Source organism: Puma concolor, chromosome D2 (genome assembly GCF_028749965.1).
Source record: "Puma concolor isolate L17-30 chromosome D2, mPumCon1.1.hap2, whole genome shotgun sequence".
NCBI lineage: Eukaryota > Metazoa > Chordata > Mammalia > Carnivora > Felidae > Puma > Puma concolor.
The window spans coordinates 43,828,585-43,848,873 of NC_141677.1; the positions used below are offsets into that span (position 1 = coordinate 43,828,585).

At 40.2% G+C, this 20,289-nt stretch overlaps 1 protein-coding gene across 5 annotated transcripts in view; it reads left to right on the forward strand.

Annotated features, from left to right (window-relative positions):
• The first annotated feature begins 4,023 nt into the window (after positions 1-4,023).
• The window catches only part of CCSER2 (coiled-coil serine rich protein 2), a 196,183-nt gene continuing 179,917 nt past the window's right edge, over positions 4,024-20,289 (forward strand). For 2 of the 5 annotated variants that reach the window (XM_086680171.1, XM_086680172.1), the window contains exon 1: positions 4,025-4,262. The gene's annotated coding sequence lies outside the window, so the exon portion shown is untranslated. Of the gene's footprint in view, positions 4,263-20,289 lie in introns of all 5 variants that reach the window. The other 3 variants (XM_086680170.1, XM_086680173.1, XM_086680169.1) reach the window with 3 other exon arrangements.

Sequence of the window (20,289 nt, forward strand, 5' to 3'; positions counted from 1 at the left end):
ACCCTCCCCCAAGGTGAGAGTGGGATATGTGTGACATTCCCCAGGCACTTATGACTGCCCGAGAACAAAGAAAGGAAAAGCAAATGGTCAACTGATAAAGATCACAGTCATGCAGGACACGAAACTCCATCAGTCTGTTACTGTCTTAATGATTTACAAGAAAAACACAGTAATAGTCAGACCTCCAGGAATCTACAGACTCAATTTCCAGGAGCCCTAATGTCACCTTCCCCCTCCATAAGATAAAACACCCCATATAATTAGTCACTCCTCACCTTTATAATGCAGCTTTTTCTGCATGGGTCCAGTCCCAGTGTTTTCATAAAACAAACATTTTGCACCAAAAACATTTCAAGAATTCCTTTTTGACCTTTTGCTCTTGTACCCAAACATCAAATCGCATCATTTTGGTTTCCATCGTGGGGCTCAAGTCTACTCATCTGGACTCTGAGCCTCGGTGCAAACTTGGTGAGTACTTCTCTTCCTTTACTTTCATTTCAGGGGCTTTTCAAGGAGTACGGTCTTATTGGAACACTTTCATGTTGATTGCTCAGGTTCAATCCGCCACCTGTGCCTTTTGGCTGGAAGTTAGTACCCTGGCTAGAAGTTAGTTACCTTACTCAACTGGGGACCATTTCCTAAGGAAGTCAGTGATAAGAACTACATGTATTAGAAGGTACTTAGATTATGGTAGATTTCTGTCTTTACTGTTTTTTCTTCAATGTCCCCTACTAACTACTTAAATTACAAAATTGGGTAATTGTCCCTTGTAATACTTTTTTTGTGTGTTTACCATGAGTTAAACATGAGTTCTTCATGGCACGGCATGGCATTTTGGCCCATTCACTGGCACCCATTTGTAGCCTAGGATGCAATGGGGAAGTGGGGAATGATGGCATCCTTTTCTACAAGGCAGGGTGTTGATCATAGTGATTTCGTTGGAGAGATCACTTGGGTCTCTTTGAAACCAGGAACCTCTGACATATCCTGCATGGGACACCACTGGGAGTCAGGGAGGATTATTTCTTGGTAATGGAGCTTCTTTGCTTTTTTAGGACCATGGAATTACCAAGAAGATAGACAGGGAAGGGAAAAGATGAGACCATAAGATAACATGTTTAATAGAAAGAATGAAAAAAAGATTCTCTAAACCTGTAAACTTTGATAAAATTCATGAACTTACTCAAGGAGCTGACAAGAGAATCCAGCTCTATTTCAAAGTCGTTTGAGAGAAGCCATCTGTAAATATACAAATCTGGACCCAATCTCACCTGAGGGAACAACTATACTAAACATACATTTTATAAGTCAGTTGGCACCTGACATCTTTAAAAACTGACTAAAATGGTTTTAGGTCCTCAACCCCCCACCCAGTGCCTACTAGAGGTAGCTACTGGAGTCTACCAATAGATATGGCCTTTAGGTAGGAAAAGGACTGGAGAGTTAAATTGCAGGGTAAAGTACAGGCTCAAACATTGACTGCTGCTATTACAGATTCCCCACAATACCAGACTAACCAGGGGCCAAAGAAAAAGCCAGTATCAGACAAAAGAACATGGTATGGTGTGGCTAAATCAGACATTGAAGCAAAGAATGTCCAAACATATGCTCTTCACCAGGGCCATGTCCTATCTGTAAGAAAAAAGGACATTGGAATAGAGACTATCCTCATCTCCAGAGAGAGAGAGAGAGAGAGAGAGAGAGAGAGAGAGAGGAAGACAGGAACTCACTTTCCTGCCAGAGTGCAGGAACCAGAGCAGAGGATCTGGCATGACGGGCCTGGTCTGGCTTCCTTTGACATCAAGATAAGGGAGCCCTGGGTTACCCTGGATGTGGAAGTTTCATTTATCAATTTTGTTATTGATACAGGAGCCACTTACTCTGTTCTTATTCAGCCCTCTGGCCCTACTTGTCTAACCATAAAATTGTTGGCATAGAAGGAGAAATTAAAACAAGCCACCAGACAATGCCTTTAACTTGTAAACATAGAAGTCAGTTACTCATGTTTTTCTAGTCCTTCCATCTTGTCCCACTTCATTACTTGGACAAGACTTGATGTATAAACTCACTTCTTACCAAAAAAGAGGATGGCCTGTTCTCTTTAACACATGGAGAATTAAAAAAATTAGAGAATTAAGTCCTCACTTTTGTAATACAGCTTTTTCTGCCCCCAGTTCCTGTCCCAGTGCTTTAATAAAGCCACCATTTTGCACTGAAAATGTCTCAGGATTACTTTCTTATCCAATTACTCTCAGACCCAAACATCAAATCACATCAAAATCAGCAAGGAAACGATGGAATTTAAAAATTCCCCCCCCCCTTTCCACCAGAAATGATAGACTTCAATTTATAGTTTCAGGAAGCACATTAAACACTGCACAATATAAATAATAAATGTTGTGTTTTTTTTTTACTTTCATTTATTTATCTTGAGAGAGAGAGAGAGCATGAGTGGGGAAGAGAAGAGAGAGGGAGAGAGAATCTGAAGCAGGCTCTGCACTGTCAGCACAGGGCCTGATGTGAGGCTCGATCTCACCAAGTGTGAGATCATGACCTGAGCTGAAATCAAGAGTTGGATGCTTAACTGACTGAGCCACTCAGGCGACCCTGCACAATATAGATAAAATGAAATCCATTGTAAGCCACATAATAATACAACTACAGAATGTTAAAATCAAAGTTATCTTAAAACATCCAGAGTGTATACTTTACCCAAAATAACAAGAAATCAATACAAAAATTATCAGCAGCAACAGCAAAAGCTAGAATACAGTAGAACATCAAACATTTAAGGGAGAAGGGGATTCTCATACTAAATTTTACCCCTAGCTTCATGTTAATTCAAGAATAAAATGCAATGTTTCATACTAAAAAAATTAATAGAATTTACCATTAGCAGACTTCACTAAAATAGCTTCTAAAGGATGTACCTCCAGAAAATGGAGTATAATCCCCAAGCAAATATGAAATGCAATAAATAATAAGAAAGAAAAATGGTAAACATGTAATTATAAAAAAATGTTTACTGTATAAAACTAATGATAATGTCTAAGTCTGGAGGAAAAAAATCCAGAGCTAATTAAAATGTTGGACAGTTCTGACCATGAGAAAAAGTAGAGATGAAAGGAGTTACAGAAGTTTAAGATATTTAAGGGATATATATTTATAGTTTTTCCCTAACTATGTATATTGTATTTTAAAAGCAATCAATAAACATTAGAATTCTCCTTAAATGTTATTTATTGCAGTCGAGCTGTTGGTAAGTGTTGGCCCACAAGGATTTCAGTGAGCTGCTAGTCTATCTGTCACATATGTGCAGCTTGCAGGACTTTAACACTTAGCCAGACCTCGGAGACCTCCAGGATATTCAAGGCAGGCCCAGCTGCTGAGAAAGAAAGGAAAGGAACAGGCCTGTGGGTGATGGGAATTCTAAGGCGGTTCCTGGCAAAAGGAACCCAGATTGAGCCATGGAGATGCCTCAAATCTCAGTACTTGGGGGTTGCCCCTTCCTTCCGCTCAGCCTCAGCAAGATCCCCTGTTTTGGTGTGGTAGGTTGGGTGTACGGTTCAGGCATGCGCCAGAGCATGGGAGGGCAGGGAATCGGGATGGACACAAATGCTGGAAGCGTCCACACCGCTGAAAGGTGGGAGCGGAGCCCATGTCAGTCCCAAAGCTCAGACTACTAACTTCTCATGGTCAGGAGGTGGAGTTGACAGGTCTGACCGCGGTCAAGCAGCAAATGTTAGTCCGAGGCCCCGGCTATAGCGGTCAGCTGCAGGGCTGGCATCACGGGTTCAGTCTAGCGGACACCTGAGTCAGGGTGCAGAGAAGCAAGGTCAGTGGAGAGGGGCGGTCCCGAAGTGAAGGCGGAGCCTGGGGATTTCTGGCGCGGGGTGGAGGCGGGGCTAGGGGTGGGCTGAGGCCGGAGTCGGGCGGCGGGGACGGATCTGAAGGCGGGGCCTGGCCCCGTGAGGCTCGCGCCTGCGCACGCGGGTCCCGGGGGGCGGGGCTGCGCGCGCGCGGTGCGCGGGCCCTGGAGGGCGGAGTCCAGGCGGGTGCCGGCCAAGGGAGGGGGCGCGGTGTCTCTCGAGTCAGGCGCTCCCTCAGGCCGCGGACGCGATGCTGGCTGCTGCAGGTTTGGCTGCGGGGCTGGCGGGGATGTGACGGGCGGTCCCTCGCCTCACCTGCGGTCCTTGGGCCCGTAGGTCACTGGGCGACCCGCAGCCGGGCCGCGGCCGGGGAGGCAGCGTGACCTCCGCACGGTGAGAGTCGGGGTCGGGCGAGAGCCGGGACCGGAGTCGGGGCGGGGCGGGCGTCCGCGACAGCCCTGGGCGGGGGGCGCGGCGGGTCTCGGGCCCAGGCACCTAGGGTGAGGCTGTGACGCTCTCAGGCCTCCCGCCCTCCCGGCATCGTCTCGAGTTCCCCGCAAGCCGCCTGAGGAGGGGCGAGCGTGGAGGCTAGAGGCCGGACGCCCCCCACCCCGCGGGCTGTGACAGGCGCGCAGGGGGCCTCAGGCGCTGGGGGTGCGCCTTTCTCTTAGGAGAAATCAGGGCGAGGCCAAGTTACCCAGTGATTTCAGAGCCAGGATGCTTGGGAGGGTTGACAGGGGGAAAGTACCCGGGTGCCCCGAATGACTGTTGGGGTTTTTTTGTTGTTGTTGTTTGTTTTTTTAATTGCTGGGCCAAAACAAAGACACACCTTAAAACACATCTTTAGATCAAACTTTGATGGACCACACCATTGCCATGGGTTCAGATGCTGCTTCTCTCTCCTTTTGACATCTGCTGTTTTTATACATACATACATATACATTTATATATATGTATATGTTTTTTATGTACCTCTTTTTTTTTTTTTTATCAAAGTAAAAGGAAGAATGGCTCCTTTGAGGTAGTCGTTAGTGGCTAAGCTTGAGTTTGAATTTCAATAATTGCAAATTCATCTTTGTAGGCTACCCAGCCAATTAGGCTTGCTGTTCCAGCACTAGGCCTTAGCCTTGTGGCAATTACTGATGCAGGGACTCTTCGTGGTCACAGATTGAAATGTGGATATTTCACTCTCATTGGTGAGCTGAATTGAGCTTCAGTCCTTTCAGAATAGCCATTTGAAAAAGCATTCCTTTTCTCTTTTTCTCCTGAGAATTAAAATATAATGGAACTAATTGTGCCAGTCACACACACACAAAAAAATCCTCTTGTAGACTAAAGATTTTGGTGGGGACAGCTCTTTAACCAAAAGGAATTTAAGATACCCTCCTCCTGCACAAAACTTTGTTTTATCTGCAATCAGTATAAGATAAAGATTTAAACATTCTTGAATGTTTTGCCTGTACTTAGTCTTCTCAGACATTATTACGGTTTGCCTCTTGAGATTTATTAAAGCTCTTTAGTGTTATTTGGTTATTTTCTTTAGTATTCTCTTTAGGCAAAACACACACACTTTCTTAAGAACCTTTTAGGCATAATTCATATTCTTTTACTTCCATGTAAAGAAACTTCATGGTAAGAAACCGCTAGAAGCCATCCTGAGAGCAGGCACTCTTCATTTAAAACAACAACCATTTATTCTATATTTCCATATCAGGACCTGCATTTTTTTGTTTGTTGCCAACTCAACTCCTTTGTATGCTAAATAGAAGGGGACTTTGATTCCCCGTGTAAAAGTCCGTCAGTGACTGTACATAATCTGTATTTGATAAAAGTCAAAGTCCTTTGAGATTTCTGATAACTTGTGAACGTTTCTAATTTCATTTCTGCCATTTTGCTCTCCTCTCTATACAGACACTACTTAAGAGTTCTCTGAAGATGACATCTTCCTTTGTGGTTTTACACTGTTCTCTCTATTGAGACTTCTTCTCTACTTAGTAAACAATTTGCTCTTCAAGATCTACCGAAAACATCACCTCTGAAAATGATCCAGAAACCTTATCCCCCTTGTCTTGACTGATCCAGTACTACATCATGCATTCTTCGTTTAGCATTTGTCAGTTAGTAATGATTTGTTTTTATGTCTGTCTCCATCAGACCTTTGGGTTCCTTCAATGCTAACATTTACTGTTATGTGGCACAGGTACTCAAAAACTATTTACTGATTACATTTTTGAGGAATGCTCTTGATCTTAAATGTAAGTTTAAGATAGGCAGACTTTGTGAACGATCTCTTTCAATATCAGAAAACATGGAAAAGATGAATGCATAAGGTACCTTTAAATTTCCATGAAGACAGTCAAAATTGTTGCTGATTGGGAATGAAATCCTAGTGATGACAGCAAAAAACCAATACATTTTATAACGCAAGACTAAACAAGGCATGGCCAGTAAGGATTCCTGCTTCTTTGATTTTAAGAGTTTATTTTGAGGCAAAGTGATTTGCCCCAGGTCTTGCAGGTAGAAAGGGACAGAGCTGGGATACAATTCAAGCCTTTTGACTATTTGTGTATTTTACCTTTGCTCTCAGTTTCCTAATTATAAGTCTTAGTAATTGTTCTACAGTTTTGAGTGGAAGGTTTTGAGAGGCATAGACATGTATTAGTAAAGGGGGTCTATTAATAGAATGTTGAACTTGAAAGAATTAACGAATTATTCGGTTCAGCTTAAAAAATTTTACCCATTAAACAACTGATGCTCGAAAGGGCAAGTGTCTTATTTAGGTTGTTTAGAGTCACCGGGACCCCCCATCCTCAGACCTCATGCTTGTGTATTTTTCATTCCTTCATGGTGCTTTAGGGGGAAAATGAGGAAGCTGCCAATTTTTCAGAAGGAGAACAAATCGGCTTATATGTTCTCCCTCCTTGAATGCTTAGCTGCCACTCTTAGAAACTTAGAGCCCTTGAGTGGTGAGAAACATGATAATTCATTTGGGGATAGAGGAGAAACCTAACCTTCACTACTCTGCTTGGCTGGATAGTTTTTAACCTCAGTGCTTGGGGCTCTCTCTCCAGGTGCCCCATAACAAGGGGCTTCTGCTCACCATATGGAGATCCCTCATACAGTTACGTTTTGATGGTAAAATGAGATTTTAATATAATAAGGTTACAGATGGCTAATAGCATGGCTAAAATTACATGTGTGGCTAGTCTGTATGTGAGAAGAGCCTATCTGATTACTCGTCTATGTGATAGGTTTTTTGGGAAAAAAATTGATGCTTGTGGTTTTAGGCTTCTGAAATGTGTACTTACTGTAGTGGGCCTGATCAATTCGAATAGGATTTTTATTTTACAAACAACTTAATGATGAAAGAAATAAAAAAAATAAACGTTTATTTTTTATTTTTCACTGTATATATGTGATTTTATACTATAATCAAAGCGTAATGTTTAATATTGCTTTCATATTTAATGTTTTATTTTTGCTATAATTTTTGCACATTTAAATTTTACAATGTTGCAGTGAATTGAGTTACTTATTTATACTAGTTGGACATCCAAGTTATTTCTTGCTTTGCAAGTAAAACAGTTATCATATAGCTGTGCTATGTTTTGCTTCTTTCCTTTAGGCTAAAGACCCAGGAGGGGGAATTACAAGGTCAGAGGGTCTGAAAGTTTTTGTCACTTTTGGAAAATATTGCCGAATTTATTTCTGAAAGATTTATTTATTTATTATTTTTACTTTTTAAAAGTTTATTTATTTTGAGAGAGAAAGAAAGAAAGAGAGAAGATGGGGGAGAGGCAGAGAGAGAGGGAGAGAGAGAATCCCAAGCAGGCCCTACACTGTCAGCATGAAGCACTATCAGCATGGAACCCAACATGGGACTCGAACTCACAAACCCTGAGATAATGACCTGAGCCAAAGTCAGATGCTTAAGAGACTGAGCCACCCAAGTGCCGTGAAAGGTTTTTTTTTTTTTTTAATTGATTTACATTGCCTCTTGCTGTTTAGTTGACCAGTTTTGTCATACTTTTATAGGTTTTTGTTTTAAAAGTTTTTTTTTTTTTAAATAGGTGTAAGACTATCTACTGCTTAACATCTGTCTACTGCCTAACATAACTATTCACAATAGAAAAGCAAATGCAGTATTTTTCTGGTTTTACTTTCTCCTTTGTATGAATTGTTTGAATCGCTTCTCGGCCTTTTGGCTAAGATCAAGTGTATGAATTGTTTGTCCTTTGCCCATAGGTTTATTGGAATCTTTTTACCGATTTTCATTATCACTTAACATCATAAATATGAGTCTCCTAAAATGTTTCTGATCTGTTTTGTTATTATTGTGAATTTGGCAGTTTTTAAAATTATTATTATTTAAAAAAATTTTTTTTAACATTTATTTATTATAGAGAAACAGAGCAAGAGCATGGGAGGGGCAGAGAGAGGGAGAAACACAGAATCCAAAGCAGGCTCCAGGCTCTGAGCTGTCAGCACAGAGCCCGATGTGGGGCTCAAACTCACAAATCGCGAGATCATGACCTGAGCCGAAATTGTATGCCCAACTGACTGAGCCACCCAGGCGTCCCAGCAGTTTTGAAAATTATTAAAAATCACTGACTTACAAAAAATTTTCGTGATTTCATCTTTTGATTGTGAAGTCTGAGAATGAATGTCACTCCATCATCTGATGCACACTTGTATTTTCTTAAGCTTCTTGAGTTTGTTTTGTTACATGTGTATATCTTTAGAAAATTATATATGCAGTTGAGATTGAATTTAGTTTATGTGGTTTAATACTATAGAGAATCACATTCTTAAAAATCTCTAAGTGAGTTTCTATTGGTAAGTTGCAGCTTTTTTTTCTTCCTGAACTTGAATAGGAAACAAAACAAAGCTAGTTTTTTATTTTGTTTTGTTTTTTGTAAATGGGTACTTGTTTCTAAATAAGTTATAGTAAATTTTGACAAAGCAAAAATTTTAGGAAAGCGTATTTTGGTTAAATGAAGTTTCTGTTAGGTCATGGTTAACCAGAAGGTCATTTCTGATTTAACTCTTACTGTTTGTTAATCATTGTAAAATATATGAGAGTAAAACTTTGGTTATCTGCGTCCTTTGGGGAGTGAGACATGCTAGATAGATGAGATATCCCAGGGTAATAGTTAACATTGGTTGAATGCTGGCTACTGTTGTGGTACTTGGCTTGGAGTTGCTTTCTTGATTCCCGTAACAACTGTAAGAGGTAGGTTCTTCATATCCTCACTTTGCAAATGAGGAAGCTTAGAGAGGTAAAGTGACCTGCCAAAGGTAACACAGCTAGTAAGCAGTGGAACTGGAGCTTAGTCTGTCTACTTTTAAAAGGGTGTGTTTGGGGCGCCTGGGTGGCGCAGTCGGTTAAGCGTCCGACTTCAGCCAGGTCATGATCTCGCGGTCCGTGGGTTCGAGCCCCGCATCGGGCTCTGGGCTGATGGCTCAGAGCCTGGAGCCTGCTTCCGATTCTGTGTCTCCCTCTCTCTCTGCCCCTCCCCCGTTCATGCTGTGTCTCTCTCTGTCCCAAAAATAAATAAATGTTGAAAAAAAAAATTTAAAAAAAATAAAAGGGTGTGTTTGAGAAGTGTATTATCTTATTTTTTGTGCTAAAGATTCGAACTTTATCTCGTAGGCATTGGAATGATATTAGATGTTTCAAAGTAAGGGGATGATAGGGTTTGTCTTTTAGGGAGTTGGCTGATGTGGCGGTGTGGAAATATATTGAATTGTGTTTCTGATAGGAAGTGGTTGCAATAGGTCATATGAGAAATAAAGCCTGAACTGCAAAGTGGATTTGGAGATCAGGAGATTTTATGGAAAGATACAGGACTTAGTAACTGATTTACAAGAGAGTAGGAAGCTGGAGTGTTGATTTGGAAGATATGCAGTAGGGTAATGACAGATGAATATGTGCTTCAAACACTTTGTCATATTTCTTTTATGGCATTGACTGTGATGTATTTGCATCTAATCTAGTGACACATCTACCTCCCCCACTGGATTGTGTACTTTTCAAGGACAGGGACTGAGTAGAAGGCATGAACTAATACAGGATGAACTAATACAGGAAGAGGGCAGGAGACTGAAGTCGGGGTGGGAAACACCAAATCACCTAAATCAAAGAATGGATGGAGGAAGAGGAGCTCTAGAAAGTGACAACTGCCAGGGAGGAGCAGGGAGACCCATCAGTGCCAGATGGGGGAGGAGTGTTACGGAGAGGGAAGTATTAGCACAAAAGTAAATACAAAGTGCCACTTCAGGCTACAAACAATTCTGGTTGTTGTGTCCCACTGTGATATGCTGATGACCAGCGGTTATATAGAGCTAAGTTGTCTTTACTTTGCTACCCACTTTTTCCTTCCACACTTTCTCAGAGTATCCTATGGTCTCCTGCTTCTTTTAGCTTCTAATATCTGCCTGCTACTGGTGCTGATGCTGGGACATGACTCAGCCTATTGAGAGCAACCAATACGAACCCTCCTTTCTTTTTAAGTCGATTGACAAATCAGTATGTTAGGTATAATACGTGACATTTCAGTTCTTCTCTGCTGAGTTGATTGCTTTTTTTGCATGCCCCCAGAGTTACTCCTCTGACTTTCAAGACTTCTGGTTGGTTATTTTGAGATTTGAAACCATTGAGAAGCCAGAGGATTTTTTTTTCTTTTCTTTTCTTCTTTCTTTCTTCCTTCCTTCCTTCCTTCCTTCCTTCCTTCCTTCCTTTCTTTCTTTCTTTCTTTCTTTCTTTCTTTCTTTCTTTCTTTCTTCTTTCTTTCTTTCTTATTGATAAATTGGTTTCCATACAACACCCAGTGCTCATCCTACCAAGTGCCCTCCTCAATACCCATTGCCTACTTTCCCCTCGAGAAGCCAGAGGATTATTATTATTTTTATTTTTATTAAAAAAATTTTTTTAACATTTGTATGTTATTGATAGACAGACACAGAGCATGAGCAGGGGTAGAGAGAGGGGGAGACACAGAATCTGAAGTAGGCTCCAGGCTCTGAGCTGTCAGCACAGAGCTGACACGGGGCTCAACTCACTGCGAGATCATGACCTGAGCCAAAGTTGATGGCCCAACCAACTGAGCCACCCAGGCGCCCCAGAGAAGCCAGAGGATTCTTAAAGACTGGATTCATGAAAGCTGAAGTTTTTCACCTGTTTACTTTTCCATGTTGATCAGTTTGATCGTTGGACCATCTTTGAGGATTGTTGATCTTAAAAATGCTCCAGGATCATCATTCCAAATAATTAGTAATCTTTATTCTTTTTGTACTGTTTTATAGTTATCTAAGGTGTGGGGGCTTGTTTTAAATTTCCTTGGTCATTTCCTAACATTTCATATGATTGGTTTTCAAAGAGCCACTTAGGAAAGGAATTTCTACTTGATTTCTTCTGCTATTATTTGCTTCAAAGCATCCTTATTCTTAACTTGCTGCTTTTTTCTTCCCAGTTTTCATCTGGCTGGTTTTTATACTTGGTAAGTATGATGGGAAGGGGAAAAGAGAAAAAAAAAAATGGCTAATTACTTTTCTCTTCCCTGCCTTACTTTAGTTGTTACTGCCCTCCTCTCCACAATCACTGTTCCCAACTGTCCAATTTGGCATGGCCTCCTGCCCTATATCTTCAGTTCTGTGTGTGGGGATGGGAAATGCAAGACAGCTCTTTAGCTAAGGAATGCTGGATGTCTCAGGGTTTTGGTCCTTCTGTAATGGTGATACCTTTGTAGCTTAGTAGATGCTTTTTATTCCCTGGCAATCTACATCTCTGTAAAATACAAAAAATAAATGTAGGTCATGTTTCTTTGAATTAATTCTCATTCATTCCCTCTCTCTCTCTCCCTCTCCTCCTTTTCTCTCTGTTTCTTTCTCTCCCTTTCCCCCTTCCTTCCTCCCCCATACTCTTCTCCCCACCATATCAAGATAACACAGTCTTTGATGAATGACCCCCTAGTGAATACACTAGGGACAACTAAGATAGGCAGACACCAGAAGGTACTTTGAATTGTTGTTGTCATCATATTAATGATATTTGGTTGCAGCCTGAGTGCTTTGGGGAAATTTGAGAGCTTTCACTGACCATTATGTCTTGGCAGACAGTGTTATGGTTGGCAGTTACACTTTTCTCTGACAACCATAGTTTAGAAAAGCAGGAACTATTCGTAACAGCTGTTTAAGTGTAGGATGGGTCTGGTGATACTTTGATCTGAGTTGATAGGCCAGGTTATAGGAAACATAGCCTGGTAATATTTCTTTACAGAGAGTGGGGAGGCAGAGATGACCATTTTTTTTTTCCTTACTCTTCCTTTTATTCTTATTTTACATTTTTTTCTAGGGTTTATTTTCTTCATTTCATAGTCACTTTTGCAGTCAACATTTTTCCAAGACTTGAGAAGTTCCACAGTGTAAATTTGCTCAACCCAATCTTTGAGACCAGTCTAGATTTTCCTGATTCATGCCATCCATCCATTCAAGAAATACCCACTGAGCACTTGCTAATAATAGTGCAGTGAAGAAAACGCCTTTTCTGCCCTTGTGCAACTTTCATTCTAATGACAAGATACAGAAAATAAACAACTGTATATGTAATATGTCAGCTATTATACTACTGTGGAGAAAAGCAAAGCAGAATAAGGCAGAGAGACCATGTAAGGAGGATGCTGCTGTTTTTTTTTTAATTAAAAATTTTTTTAATGTTTATTTATTTATTTGAGGGGGAGGTGAGCAGGGGAGATGGGGAGAGAGAATCCCAAGCAAGCTCCATACTGTTAGCACAGAGCCTGACATGGGGCTCGATCTCACAAACTGAGATCATGACCTAAGCTGAAATCAAGAGTGGGAGGCTTAACCGACTGAGCCATCAAGGCGCCCCAGGATGCTGCTATTTTATGTAAGATGGTTAGAGAAGGCTGCGGTGATGAATGGTATTTGAGCAGAAACATGGAAGAAGTGAGATTGTGATGATCTAACTGTGCAGCTATTAGGGGAGAGAGTAGTTGAGGAAGATGAAGCAAGTGCAGATGTCTCGTGTCTGAAGCATGCTTGTCTTGTTTGAGGAGTGGCAAGTAGATCAGCAGAGGCATTGGGGGGAATGATTGGTGAAAGATGAGGTGGGGGGCCATAGAGGGTGCTGGGAGAGGTGTGCATGATAGATGATATATGGCCTTGTAGGCCAGTAGGACTTTGGCTTTTACTCTGAAGGTGGGAAGCATTTAAAGAGTTTTGACTTGTTTTAAATAGACCTCTCAACAGTTATGTAGAGAATGTCTGAGGGTGGGTATAATGAGATCATTCAGCAGGCTCCAGCAGCAATCCAGAGTGGGAGATGATAGCGATCTTAGGCAGGAATTGAGAGAAGTGCTTACAGTCTGTATACATTTTGAAATCAAAGCCAACAGAACTTGATGGTGGATTGGATGTGTCTGTTCATTGTTTTTTTCCTGACTAACTGGAAAAAATGGAGCTGCCATTTGCCAAGATGGTGAAGACTTCAGGAGAAGCAGATGGGAAATAGTTTAATTTTGGTTATGTTAAGTTAGCAATCCAAGTGGAGATACTGTCCAGACAAGGTATACATGAGTCTGCAGTTCAGGGCAGAGGTCTGGGCTGGAGATAAAAAAATATTTATTTATTTATTTATTTATTTATTTATTTATTTATTTATTTATAGAGGGAGGGAAGGAGGGTGGGAGGCAGAGAGGGGCAGAGAGAGAGGGAGAAAGAGAATCCCAAGCAGGCCCCACACTGTCAATGCAGAGCCCGATGTGGGGCTTGAACCTGTGAACCACAAGACCATGACCTGAGCCAAAATCAAGAGTCGGACTCAACCGACTGAGCCACCCAGGAGCCCCTGAAGATAAAAATTTTAAGTCATGGACATGGAGATAGTATTTAATACCCTGAGAACTGATTAACATAATCTAGGGAGAGAGTGTGGCTGTAGAAGAAGCCCAAAGATTTTGCTTTAGGGTCCTGTAATGTTGACTCAGAAAGAGAAAGAGAGAGAAGGACAGCCAGAGCTAGCAAAGGAAACTAAGAAGCATTCCATGAGGAAGGAGGGGAATTAAGAGTGAATGGTATTCCTGAAGCCAAGTAAATGTTTTAAGGAGGGAGTAAGTGAACAGCTATGGCAGATCTTATTAGATCCAGGACAAGGATGTGACTGTTAGATTTAGCAATATGAAAATCATTGGTGACTGTAACAAGTTCTTGGTGGTCATGAAAACTTTATTGGAGTGAGTTTAAGAGAGAACTGTAGGCAGGGAGTTGGTTTCAAGGAGTTTGCTGTAAATTGAAGATGAGGAAAAACAGGGTGATAACTAGAGGGGATGTGGAGTCAAGGGAATTGTTATTTCCTTAAAAGATGAGTGCTTTTCTAGTATATTTGTATAAATACAAAAATATTTATAGCTTATGGAATGACCTAATAGAGAAGAATTAAAGGAGCTATTTCTTTGAAAAATAAATTAATTCAATCCTAATCTGTGAACCCAGAGTCTATCATTATCATATATATGTCCTTATGTATTAACCTATTTCTTTCAAATTAAGACAGTGGCTAGTGGGGAGAGGTGTTAAAGAACATCCCCATACCTCCAATTTGTTGAATTTTTTATCAGTTCAAAACTGTAGTTTTTATTTGTAACAAAATTTTTAATGGATTATTAGGAAATGGGTTAAATGGTCTTTTTTTATTTTTTATTATTTTTTTTGCTAACCTTTTTTTGTTTGGTAACTTCTTCCTGTTTATTGTCCTCAGCAGTTTTGCACAGTGCTTGCCCTGTGGTTCTAAATCTCTGTTATAGTAGTTTTACTGTGAAATACCTTTTTAAAAAAGGGAAAAAATTAATTAAAAAAAATTTCTTAAGTACTTTTAAGGGAAAGATTTGATGGCCATTCTTTTTCCTTTTTTTCTAATGTACCTGACTGCACTTTTACTGTAATTGCTTCTGATTATTGAGTTGATGTTTGAGATGAGTTTAGAAACTTAGGTTGGAAGCCCATATTACAGTTACATTATTTTATGTGCCTCTTTTTGTGGTTCATTTATGTTTGAGTAAGTAGTTGTCAATATTTAGTGCTGAAGCATTACTGCAGTTGCTTTTAAATCTTCTTCATTGGTCTTCCTCCAGATTTTCTTCCATTAGCCGCTTATCCATACTACTGACTTTTGGGTTTCTGAAACACAGATCTGATCATGTTTTATTGTTGCTTTAAAAATCTTCTGTGGCTTTCTGTTGTCTATGTAAGTTAGACACCTTTTTTTTTTTTCTCCTTTTGCTTCTTGCCCACCTCCTGCCTGTACCTGCATTCTGCTTTAGGGGATTTGGAGTGCTCCTTGCTAGGTTCTAATGCACATCTGATGTTTCTTACCACAGGATAATGGTCAAATTTGCTGTCAGTGTACAGAAGAAAGTCCTCCATGTGTTGTGGTCTTCATCTTTTATCATGGTTCCATGAATATGAGAAACTCTTTGACATCTCTGTGCTTTTGCACATAATATTCCTCCCCCCTCCCCCCCCCCCCCCCCCAGAATGCCATGTAACTACTTAGCTACCTTGTTAAATCACTTCATCTTTTTAGAAACCCAAATAAAAGTCTCCTCTTCTGGGAAAACTTCTAGGCATATTTTCATCATGTCTCTTCTAACCCACCTTCATTATATTCTCTGTTACCTGTGTTCCTGTAACATTTTGCAGTTATTTTGTTTTAGTATTTGCTGTATTTTCCTCTATTTGCTTTCATGGCTGGTCTCCCTTGCCTCACCATTAAACTTATAGTCACTCAAGAAATTTTTGTTGAATGAATGTTTGAGTAAAGCAAACGATTATTCAACATTGACCCACCTTTTTTTTAAGTTTATTTATGTATTTTTGAGAGAGAGGGCATGTGCGTGCGCAAGTGGGGGAGGGGCAGAGAGAGGGAGAGAGAGAGACTCCAAAGCAGGGTCCGCACTGCTAGCACAGAGCCCAATGTGGGGCTTGAACCCACAAACTGTGAGATCATGACCTGAGGCAAAGTTGGGCACTTAACTAACTCAGCCACACAGGCATACACTTTTTAAACCATTGACCTACTTTTTAAAAAAAATTTTAACTAAAAATTTTAATATTTATTTATTTTCGGAGAGAGAGAGAGAGAACAACTAGAGGAGGGGCAGAGAGAAGGAGAGACCCAATCCCAAGCAGGCTCCGCACGATCAGTGCAGAGCCCAATGAGGGGCGAACCCATAAACTGAGATCATGACCTGAGCTGAAATCAAGAGGTGGATGCTTAACTAACTGAACCACCCAGGTGCCCCTACCCTAAATGTATCTTAAACTCATTCTCTAGCCAGATTTTGACTTCTATGTTAGTATTTTCTGTAGCACCATCTTTGGTTTCTCTATAGTATCCTTAAGTCTCACTTTTGTATCTTATCATTACTGAGTTTTATTATAATTCAACAAACATTTTTTTGGTCACTTCCCATGTACCTGATTTGTTAGTGCTAGTGATGAGAGGCTGAATAAGGTAAGGCCTCAGTCCACGAATTATTGTGATATATGATGAGTATAGTAATAGTGGAATATCTAGGACACCTTGGGAGTTCTGTCTTTCATGTACTCCTTAATTCTTACTTTGGCTACTACTAACCTCTTTCAGGCCCTAGATAATTTTAGACTATTTAGTAGCTGTCTTGCCTGGACTCTCTTGTCATTCCAGTTCATCATGAATACTGCCAGCAGATTCGATTCGTTGTCTTTGAAAGAAGAAAAAAAGTACCAGTCTTTCTTTTTCCTGTTCATGGAATAAAATCCAAAATAGAATGCAATCTGGAATGCCAAGCGTTTGGACCAGACTTCCTTTCTTCTCTTGTGCTACATGAACTGTTCATTATAGCAAAACTCTCTACATTCTGTTCCAAACACAGTTCATACTTTTCCTTTTTTGCCTTGCTTGTTTGAGCCATTCCACCACTGTAAAAACAGTGTTTTTACTCTTGGTTCCTCCACTTACTGAAATTGTATCTGTTCTTGGATGTAGTTCCCACTTGTTAAGTCTAGTGTGAACCTTTTTGATGATCATGCCCATATTTATAACACCCTCTCATCCTTTGCCTTCATGACACCACTCTTTTCTGTTTTTCTTAACCTATTCTTTCTCAGCTGTCTCTCCTGACTCCTATCCCTAAATGTTCATTTCCCAGGGTTTCAATCTGACCTCTTTTTTCTTTATTCTGTTGTGCTTTCTTGGAACACATGTATTTTTCATTATCTCTTTTGTGTTCATTTCCCCAGCCCTGTTTTTCTCTTGAACACTCCAGTCCTTAGGTTTGCTACTGAAAATGTCCACCTGATTGTCTAGCAGAAAACCTGAAAGTTACAGCATCAAAAATTAAGTACGTGTTTTTCTCCAGAACCTTGTGTTCACCTCATTTTCCTATCTTGGTTAATGATGCTGTCAGTCACTCAGTTACTCATATTATAAATCTGCGAATCATCCTGACTTTTGTTCTTCCATCCCTTATTTTCCATTAGCTGGCAAGTCCTGCTGTTGGAGCTTTTCCCTCTCCATTCCCTTTACTGTTTCCTTGGGCCAGGTTCTGATATCCTTGGTAACCACCGTAAAAGCCCCTTTAAAGTAAGTCTTCTGCTCAATCCTGAACATTGTATAGGAAATTCATGTTGGTTGTATCCTGTAGGAATGCCAATGGCAAAATAGTTTTAGGTCTGCCACTCTAGAATAGCACCCGAACCATGGACTAATCTTTGTGTATCCATTAAAGGTCAATTTCCTAAGTATTTCTATAAGATGATATTGTTAAGATATAATTTATGCTTTGTAAAATAAATTTTCTTAAGGATTAAGAACGTTATTTCTAAAGATAAAAGGGAAAGCAAGAAAAGATAGAGGGAAGCAGAGGTCTTGCTGCTGGGATAAGTGCCAGAAATGATCTTTTAGGATATTTTCTTAATGAACTAGAAGAGATTATAAATTTGAAAGTAACACTAGGTGCTTTGTGTCCAAATGCCAGTTAAAGAGCAGATAACTACAGAAGGAGCTTCAGACTATGAGTAGACAAAACTAAGAGCTTTAGTGTGGGAATTGTAAGCTAATAGATTTGAATAGTACTTTGAAGAGATGTTTTTAACCATCAGTTCATAATCAGGTGAGACTCCTGATAGCATTATTGCATGTTCTGGCAGATACTGGCCTAATGTGCTGATGCTACAGAGGTGGTACCATGGTCACCACCTCTGTATCATCTAATATGTTTCATAAGCACAAGTCCTTTCGTATTGAAGCATTATTTTCTGAATTCAGGTATAGTCAAAGAAGAGCTCTTCAGTTTTTTTATTTTTTCTTGGTTTTCTTTCTTTGATTTTAGATAGAATTTGTCTTGCTTGTAACATTTTAAAAAGTCAAATTAACAGAAGAAATTATTTTAAAACTTGAGTGGCTTATATACTGAATTAGTTAGCATATATTTCAGAATAATTGAATATGTACATATTGTGAATATTTTGCAAGATTATTGTGTACATTTTTTTGGCTTTTGCTGTTGCTGTATTGTTGATTTTTGTTAATTTTCCATAAATTTAAGGTTTATGAGGCTGGTACTAGATTCTCACTTGGAAATTGCCTTGGAAAATGTATTTGAGCATTCTGTATTGTAGCGTTTTGAAGTTGGGGTGTGTATCATTTTGGCTTATAATGTTCTGCCTAGGAGTTCCTCTCTGGAGGAAAAAAGGAAAAAGGCTTCATAGAGAGTCCCCAAAGTAGACCAGAGTGGTATTTTGAGCTGAGGGAGTAGTGTGTATTCTGGTAAGGAGTCCTGAAAGATCATAGTATGGGAATGGATCCTTGGGTGGTTTGGTGTGAGTGGAAGGCAGGGTTTGTTGGGTAGTGGTAGGAGAGAGCAGCTGCAAAGAAACACTTGCTTACTATCTGTGTATCTATGGACAGATTATGTGATTTCTCCAAGTTGGTTTTTGTTGTTGTTTTGTTTTGTTTTGTTTTTTAATGCTGGTCGTGGAGTCCAACACAAGGTTCAATCCCAAGACCGTGATGATTACCGGAGCCAAAATCAAGAGTCGGATGCTTCACCAGCTGAGCCACCCAGGTGCCCCTCTCCAAGTTTCAATCTCCTTAAATATGCAGAATGAGAATAATAAAGATATCTGGGGCACCTCGGTGGCTCAGTCGGTTGAGTGTCCAACTTTGGCTCAGGTCATGATCTCCCAGTTTGTGAGTTCGAGCCCCACGTCAGGCTCTGTGCTGGCAGCTCGGAGCCTGGAGCCTGCTTCAGAGTCTGTGTCTTCCTCTCTTTCTGCCCCTTCCACCCATGCTCTGTCTTTCTTAAAAAATAAACAAATAAGCATTAGAAAAAGAATAAAAGATATCTAATTTAGGATTGTTGTAGGATTTAAATGAGGTAATGCAAATAAATACCTGGTACACAAGTTCTCAGTAGGTACCAGCTACTGTTGTTAGTACTGTTTTATGGCATTTGTTCTTTGGAGAGCCATTGAAAGATTTTATTTTTTTAAATTTTTTTAAGTTTATTTAAGTAAACTCTATACCCAACATGGGGCTTGAACCCATGACTCTCCAAGATCAGGAGTCACATTCTCCTTTGACTGAGGCAGGCAGGTGCCCTTGAAGGATTTTAAACTGAAGAGTGACATAATCAGATTTATAATTTTGAATATTAAGTCTGGGAAAAGTATAAAGGATGCATTAAAGGGAAAAAGCTGAAGGTAGGGAATTAAGGAAACTTATGCTAGTAGAATACTGGCTAGCGATGGTAAGAATCTAGATTAAGAAATGTGGTGTTGGAGAAGACAGGATGGATTTGAGAATTATCAAAAATTGATGTGCATTATATTCTATGAGTTGGGAAAATCTAAAGGGAACTAGGAAAATAGCAAGGATGTAGACAGAGTACTCAGCTGAGTAGGATATATTGTATTCTCTCATTCGTTAATTGGAGAGGGCAGAAGAGGATGGTTAGAGGCACATATTCACCATTGCCAAGGGTCTTATGGCTGAGCTGGGCTGCCTACCATTCTTCACATTGGACTGGAGCATTTGGGCATCTCTAGATGAGTCCAGAGCAGTGACTTTGGGCAGCACATAGGGATAATGTGCCAAGTATCAGGAAGCTCTCATGAGTGCAGGAGAGACATGACACATCCACAAATAGACCTAAACGGTACCAGGCTTGAAACAGAGGAAGCGCTAATTCCTAAGGGACTAGAAAGACAAACTGACAGTTTTATTTTTTTTTATTTTTTATTTTTCCAATATATGAAGTTTATTGTCAAATTGGTTTCCATACAACACCCAGTGTTCATCCCAAAAGGTGCCCTCCTCAATACCCATTACCCACCCTCCCCTCCCTCCCACCCCCCCCCC